This window comes from Mobula birostris, chromosome 30 (genome assembly GCF_030028105.1).
Source record: "Mobula birostris isolate sMobBir1 chromosome 30, sMobBir1.hap1, whole genome shotgun sequence".
Classification (NCBI taxonomy): Eukaryota; Metazoa; Chordata; class Chondrichthyes; order Myliobatiformes; family Myliobatidae; genus Mobula; species Mobula birostris.
This window is the reverse complement of record NC_092399.1, coordinates 15,969,290-15,977,922: the sequence shown is the minus strand read 5'-3', so window position 1 is coordinate 15,977,922 and position 8,633 is coordinate 15,969,290.

Below are 8,633 nucleotides of genomic sequence, written 5' to 3'. Positions count from 1 at the left end.
AAATACCCGTCTTAATGTGGACGGAGGTATTTTCAAAAACGCCTGGTGTGGACGCCTGTCATTTTTACGTGAAACTGGCGTTTTTCAAAACTATCCGGTCTAGTGTGGCCGTAGCCTCAGACACACGTTTCTGTTATTGCCAAGCACAGAGAAGGTGTCTGACACCAGACTTAACTGTTTAGATCACAGTAGATTGCTAAAACATTCAAACTGTTACCCCAAATCTGATGGAGAAACAATGCAATCCAAATTTTTATCCTGGTTGTGGTTCTGCAGCTTGTATGAACTTGTGAAAACTGGTGCTTTAAGTATTACTTAGAACTAATTAAAATAACAGCCAATACCTTGTGCTCTTTTTTTCACTGGAAAATGAACAGAAGAGTTGGATCACTTTTCTCACAGGTTCACAAACCAGCGACCTGGTTTATAAGTGTACTCTCTGTCGCTCCTTCATTAACACTTTGTGACCATTTGTCACTTGCAGTCCTCTCTCTCTCTTCTGTTCTCTCGCTGTCTTGGAAGCTGAATGTGCTTCAGTGGCTGTTCTCTATCTCCGTCCCCTTATCAAGCTAAAAATAAGCAGTGAAAAGTAGTTATTAACAGCTACCTACACACACCAATGCTTACGCTAAACGGTTCATTTCCCCATCACCTCCAGAGGATGATTCCACTTATTTTGTGCACTTTAGAGCAAGACAGTTCAAATCAATTGCTAACCCGGAGTATGAACAAAAAGGTTTATCCCGAGCTGTGTAGCTCAGATTCAAATTCAGGTTTATTTATCTCTCGTGCATGGTATCTCTCGATACAGTAAAATGCATCATTTGCGATAACAACCAGCGCGCCCAAAGTGAGCTGGGGGCGGCTCGCAAGTGTTGCTGCATGTTCCGGCACCAACATAGCATGTCCACGGTGTCCTGTTTCTCAGTGCCTAGATCTTCTTCAGTCTGCATGAGAGGAATGGCTGCGGAGGCCTCATGAGGCTTTATGAAGACACTGCATGTTAGCACGATGAGAGATGTTTCGTAGAGGTTTTGTGGGCTCCTGATACTTGTAATCATCCCAGTCGGTACCAAACGGTTGAAGTGCATGTCTATTGTTGCTGAATTATCTGTTCTGTCCGCGGTCACGTGGATTTCCTCTAGGTGCAGACTGGCAACTGTAAATTGCTCCTTGGTGTTGGGCAGGGTTTCCCGACTTGGAGTCAGAGGATCCTTTGGCTAATAGCAGGAGTCTATGCCACAAAAAAGTTCGGAATACATGATGTAGGGCAATGGGGGAGGAAGAAGGATCAAAGGATATGAAACGCCCTGGTTTCCGTGGCTGGGTAAGTCCAGGGAAGGCACTCCCAAGACCCACCAAACTCGTGAGATTGAGACAGCTCATCCCAGCCCAAACCCCAGTTTGTGTGGATGCTGCGTAATATGCTACCCTGTTACAAATCAGTGCCACGGAACAACGGACAGCACACGGCATACGATTAAAGTAATTATATTTATGAGTCTTAACTGAAGGGTTAGTAAAGAATAACAAAAAGAAAAGGGCCGACTCTCGTTAAACAGTCAAATGGGCACAAGTTGGAGCTCATCTTGAACCTCTCTGTCACTCACGCACTGGGCCCACAGCCAATGTGAACGACCACACCACCTTCCGAACATCGCTCGCAATCCATCTCGAACAAACGGGTCTCCGGCTGGATCGTATGCTACGACCGGTTCTCCCCAGCGTCTCCCCTCGCCATCTCCCACCGAGCACCAGCCCAAGACCAACCTTATTGTCCCTCACCAAGAAAAACCTCCCACTAATTGGATGGCACACATTCCACATTGTCCCTCATCTTCAACAATAACCCAAACTGGCTGACAGCAGAACAAACAGCTCTTGCAGAGTACTGCTGAGTGAAATACCTACAGCATAACAGTAAAGATGTGAACCCGGGCATTACAGATCAAAAAAGGCAATGGACTTGTGAGAGAAAAAAATGTTGGAAATAATGAAAGAGAAATAAGACTGGTGCAATTCCATCCCTTGGAGCTAGCATGGATATGATAGAGTGAATGGCCTCCTGTGTCATTATAAATATATATCAAGATGGTTAGGGTTAGTATTCATGCTGCTTATGTTGTGCGATTAATTTTTGAAATTGTCTTGAATGTACTTTCAAATTTGTGGTTCATATTAACTGCTGCTGTCCTCCCTTCAACCAAAGGAGCCTCATTCGTTGAGCATACTTAGATATCTTAGAAGTCCTTAGATGAAAAAGTTAAAAGCTTATATCAAAAAGCCAAAGAAGAATAGTTAAACCAGGAATGTGAGCAAATAGAAAAAATCCCTATTACTGATCCAAAAAGGTTACATCAACAAATCAAGAGTATCACTGGTAAAAAGCTCCTCTGTTCTTCAGGTGGATGTTTGAAAGCAAAGGACGGTACCATTATCATGGAAAAAGATGAGATTATGAACAGGTGGACTGAGTATATTCAGGAATTGTTTGAAGACCATCGAGGTGAAAAACCAGAAATTAAGAAAAACATTGGAAGTCCAAGTATTTTAAAATCTGAAGTTCGTAATGCAATAAATAAGATGAAGAAAGGAAAGGCAGCAGGTCCTGAGGTCAAGTGCAGAAAGATTTGCTTGTTTGTTTTATCGACTACACAAAAGCATTTGATGAAGTGAAGCACAATAAATTATTTGAAATATTACAGAAAACTCTAGATCTGGATTTGAAAGACATTCGCCTAATCAGAAATCTGTACAGGGAGCAAACTGCCGCTGTAAGAATAGATGGAGAAGTGAGTCAGTTTACGAAAATCAAGAGAGATGTTAGCCAAGGGTGTGTTTTCTCCCCTGATTTATTTAATGTGTACAGTGAAACAATATTACAAAAAGTAAGAGACATCTTGGGAATCAAAGTTGGCGGTGAAAACATCAATAATTTCAGATATGCAGATGACACTGTATTAATTGCAAGTATGGAGGAAGAATTACAAAATTTAATTGATATAATTGTTGAAGAAAGTGCAAAAATGGGTCTATCTATCAATTGCAAAAAGGCAATGTATGGCGATATCCAAAAGGAAGGAGAATCCTATCTGCAGGCTGAGAATAAACGGGGAAGACATAAAACAAGTACAGAACTTTTGCTACTTAGGAAGCTGGGTGACATCAGATGGCAGGTGCGACTTGGACATCAAAAGAAGAATAGGGATGGCAAAAGACACCTTTACAAGAATGAAGAGTATACTGACTAACACTAAACTGGGCATGACAACCCGCCTCAGAATACTGAAATGTTACGTTTATCCACTTACGTTATATGGCTCAGAATGTTGGACAATATCTAGTAACATGAGGAAACGAATTGTAGCAGTAGAGATGTGGTTTTTGAGGAGGATGCAAAGAATATCATGGATGAAATGAATATCTAATGAGGATGTCATGAATAGAGCAAACACAAAAGAGAAATAATGTGTGAGATCATGAAAAGGCAACGTAACTCCATTGGACATGCGATTAGGAAAGAGGAGTTAGAATGCACGGTAATTATGGGAGAGATTGAAGGGAAGAAAGCAAGAGGAAGACAAAGACAAATGATGATGGAGACAGCAGCCAGAGAACTGGAAATGAATACCAATGAATTGATCCACTTGACCCGAAACAGGAGTGTGTGGGCCATGGCAGTCAAAGCTCAAACTAGGCCCAGCACCTGATGATGATGATGGTGATGACATGGTAACAGGCCCTTCTGGACCATGAGTTGGGGCTGCCCAATCACACCCATGTGACCTATAAACCTACTAACTTGTATTTGGCATGTGGGAGGAAACCAGAGCACCCGGAGGAAAACCACGTGGTCGCAGGGAGAACTTACTGTACAAATTCCTTATGGACAGCAACAGGTTTTGAACCCAAGATGCCAGGGCTGTGATAGTGTTAGGCCAGCCACGAAGCTGCCCCGTTGCCCCGGTAACCTAACGTAGAAGGTGAAGAGAAATTACTGAGGGATATGTCGGCTGAGGATTGGCAAATGGCTTCCAATCCAGACAAATGTGAGGTACTGCTTTTTCTTATGGGGAGATCAAACCCCGGCAAATGCTAGGGCCCTGGGGAGTGTTATGGAACAGAGGAGAGCAAATACACAATTGTGGTGTCACAGGTAGATAGGGTGGTGAAGAAGAGGTTTGGCACGTTGGTCTTCGTCTGTCAGGGCAAGAGTTGAGCCGGTATGTTACACGCACACAAAATACCTGAGGAACTCAGCAGCTGAGTCAGAAAAGGAGTAAGCAGGTCCTGATTAAGAGTCTCGGCCCGAAACGTTGACTGTCTGTTCCTTTCCCACAGACACTGCTAAGCTCTCCCAGAACCTTGGGTGCAGTACTGTTCTCTGGATCCACAGCCTCCTGCGTTCATGAGATGTTGCACTGCGGTTCTGCATGATGTCGATGAGGCCGTGTCAGGCCTCAGTCTCGGTCAGTCTGCTAAAGGAAAGATGCCATCAAGCTGGAAAGAGTGTTGGAAGGGTTTACCAGGATATTGCCCAGATTTAGAGGCCAGAGTTATAAGGAAAGGGTGTGTAGAATGAGCTGCCAAAATATAATGGTTGAGGCTGGCACGTTCAGAGTCAGAATAGAGTCGTAGAACACAATAAGCACAGAAGCAAGCCCTTCGGCCCATCTAGTCTGTGCTGAACCATTAATCTGCCAAGTCCCGTTGACTCGCACTTGGAGCATAGCCCTCCATACCCAACAGCATGTTACTGAACCTACAAGGGAACGTGCTATCTTAGATCTGGTGCAACGAGACAGGTAGGATTAGTGAACTTGTAGTTGGGGGTCCTCTTGGAAAGAGTGATCACAGTATGACTGAATTTCTCATACAAATGGAGGGTGCAATAGTTCAATCTAAAACCAGTGTATTATGCCTAAACAATGGAGACTACAATGGGATGAGGGAGGATTTGGCTAGTGTAGACTGGGAACACAGGCTATATGGTGGGACAGTTGAGTAACAGTGGAAGGCTTTCGAAGACATTTTTCATGGTGCTCAACAAAAGTATAATCCAGTTAAAAACACGGACAGTAAGGGTGAAGAGAGCCAGACTTGGATAACTAAGGAAATAAATGAAGGCATCAAACAAAAACCTTGTGCATACAAAGTCATCAAGAGTAGTGGGAAACTGGAAGATTGGGAAAGCTTTAAAAAGCAACAAAGTACCGCTAGGTGAGCAATAAAGAAAGGGAAGGTAGATTATGAAAATAAACTAGCTCAAAATATAAAAACAGTAGTACAAGTTTTTATAATTATATATAGTGGAAAAGGGTGGCTAAAGTGAACACAGGTCTCTTGGAGGATGAGAAGGGGGAATTGGTATTGGGTAATGAGGAAATGGCCAAGGCTTTGAATGACTATTTTGTGCCGGTCTTCATGGTGGAGGACATGTCTAATATGCCAAAGAAAGATGTTATGGATGTGATGGGAGGTGAGGACCTCGATACAATAGCTATTACTAAAGAGGTAGTGCTGAACAAGATTGTGGGCCTGAAGATAGGTTAAGTCCCCTGGTCCTGATGGAGTGCATCCCAGGGTACTGAAAGAAATGGCAGAAGTTATAGTAGAGGCTTTGGTGATGATTTACCAAAATTCTCTTGACTCTGGGCAGGTCCCGGCAGATTAGAAGACGGTGAATGTCACGCCACTGTTCAAAAACGGACGTAGGCAAAAGGCAGGTAACTATAGGCCACACACATCAAAGTTGCTGGTGAACGCAGCAGGCCAGGCAGCATCTCTAGGAAGAGGTACAGTCGACGTTCGGGCCGAGACCCTTCGTCAGGACCGTTAGTTTAACATCTGTAGGTGGGAAAATGCTTGAAGCTATCATTAAAGAAGAAATAGCGAGACATCTGGAAAGAAATGGATCCATCAGGCAGATGCAGCATGGATTCAGCAAAGGCAGGTCCTGTTTGACAAACTTGCTGGAGTTCTCTGTGGCTATAATGATTATGGTGGTTAGAGGGAAACATATGGACATTATTTACTTGGATTTTCAGAAGGTTTTCAATAAGGTGCCACATAAAAGGCTTATCCATAAGATAAGGATGCATAGAGTTGGGGGTGATGGATAGAGGATAAGTTAACTAATAGAAAGCAGAGAGTTGGGAAACATGGGTGTTACGCTGGTTGGCAATCAGTGGTGAGCGGTGTGTCGCAGGGGTCGGTGCTGGGCCTGCAACTGTTCACGATATACATTAATGACCTGGAAGAGGGGGCCGAGTGTAGTGTATCTAAGTTTGCTGATGATACTAAATTAAGTGGAAAAGCAAATTGTGCAGAAGACATGGAGAGTCTGCAGAGAGATATAGATAGGTTAAGTGAGTGGGCAAAGGTCTGGCAGATGGAGTACAATGTTGGTAAATGTGAGGTCATCCACTTTGGAAGGACAAAATGGAAGAGCAGATTATTATTTAAATGGTAAAAATTGCAGCATGCTGCTGTGCAGAGGGACTTGGGAGTGCTTGTTCATGAATCACAAAAGGTTGGTTTGCAGGTGCAGCAGGCTATCAAGAAGGCAAATGGAATGTTGGCCTTCATTGCTAGAGGGATTGAATTTAAGAGCAGGGAGGTTATGCCGCAATTGTACAGGGTACTGGTGAGGCTGCACCTGGAGTACTGTGTGCAGGTCTGGTCTCCTTACTTGACAAAGGATATACTAGCTTTGGAGGTGGTGCAGAGGAGATTCACTGGGTTGATTCCAGAGATGAGGAGGTTAGACTATGAGGAGAGATTGAGTCGCCTGGGACTCTGCTCGCTGGAATTTGGAAAAATGAAAGATCTTATCGAAACATATAGTATTATGAAAAGGATAGATAAGATAGAGACAGGATAGTTGTTTCCACTGGTAGTTGAGACTAGAACTAGGGGACATAGCCTCAGGATTTGGGGAAGTAGATTTATGATAGAGATGAGGAGGAACAGCTTTTCCCAGAGAGTGGTGAATCTGTGGAATTCTCTGCCCGATTAAGCAGTGGAGACTACCTCAGTAAATATATTTAAGACTAAGTTTGGATAGATATTTGCATAGAAAGGGAATTAAGGGTTATGGGGAAAAGGCAGGTAGGTGGAGATGAGTCCATGGCCAGATCAGCCGTGATCTTATTAAATGGCGGAGCAGGCTTGATGGGCCAGATGACCTAGTCCTGCACTTATTTCTTACGTTCTGGTGTTCTTACTTTCTTTCCCCTGCCTGTCTTTTAACACTCACTTTGTTTTCAGTGTTGCCAGGAAGCCACCAGTTCTGAACCGCTCTTGTCTGGGCAGCCAGCGTGACCGATCTTGTTTCACAGGTGAGTGGAAATGCCTAGGCAATGATGGTTTAATAACACTGCTGCCGTTGCTGAGGCTTTGACTCAAAATATATAATTTCTCAACATTGCGCTGAAAATAAACTTCACCCATCACTCATGAAGGCATGAATGGAGGTATGATTGAGCAGCTCGTGTTTGGAGTATTTTGGGAATAAAGCATTAAATTGTCAATCACCCATCCATTAAATTTCTCTTTGTGTAAAAGTCAGCTCACCTGGCCTGATTCCAAAACATTTAGTCAAGTCAAGGTTATCATCTTTTAACTATATATGTACATGCATATAACCATATAAGGTATAGAGAAATGAGACAGTGTTTCTTTGAACCAGGGTGTGAAGCACACACGATACCTTATGAAGGTAAGAATAAGATCTACAGATGAATCACACATAAATAACAAACTAAAGGGCATTAATTTTAAATATTGTAATGTACGGAACAGATTAATCACTGACACTTTGAATATGATGCAGCCGGGAGTTCAGAAGCCTAATGGTCTGAAGGAAAAAACTGTTACTCATCCCGACCGATCTTGTTTTTATGCATCGGAGTCTCCTTCCTGATGGTAGAAAGTCAAAGAGGATACTGGATGGATGGGTGGGATCCTCAATAACACTGAGGGCCCTGTGTATGCAGCGCTCCTGATAAATGTTCCCGATAGATGGTAGGGAGACCCTTATGATCCTCTCAGCTTTTCTCACAGTCCTTTGTACAGATTTCCTGTCTGATGCTCAACTGCTCCCATACCAGATGGAGATGCAACTTGTCAGGACGCTGTCAATGGTGCTCCTGTAAAACACAGTTAAGATGAGGGGTGGGGGGAGCCTTGCTTGCCTCAAACTCCTTAGGAAGTGGAGGTGCTGTTGTGCCTTCTTGTTCAGGGAGGTGATATTAAGGGACCAGGTGAGGTCATCCATGATGTGAACTCCTAGGAACTTGGTGCACTTAACTCTCTCTATGGAGGAGCCATGTCCTCGCAGAGGTGGTTGGCTCGTCTGCACCTTCCTGAAGTCCACAATGATCTCCTTTGCCTTCTCCACATTCAGGCTTGGGTTGTTCTTCTCACACCAATCCACCAGTCGCCCCGCTTCCTCTCTATACTCCATCTCGTCATTGTTCTTGATAACCCAACCACTGTTGGGTCATCCGCAAACTTGATGGCACGGTTTGAGCTGGATCTTGCAACACAGTCGTGTGTCAGCAATGAGAACAGCCGCGGGGTGAGCACACAGCCTTGGAGATGGGGTGGGCGCCAGTGCTCAGCACAATGGG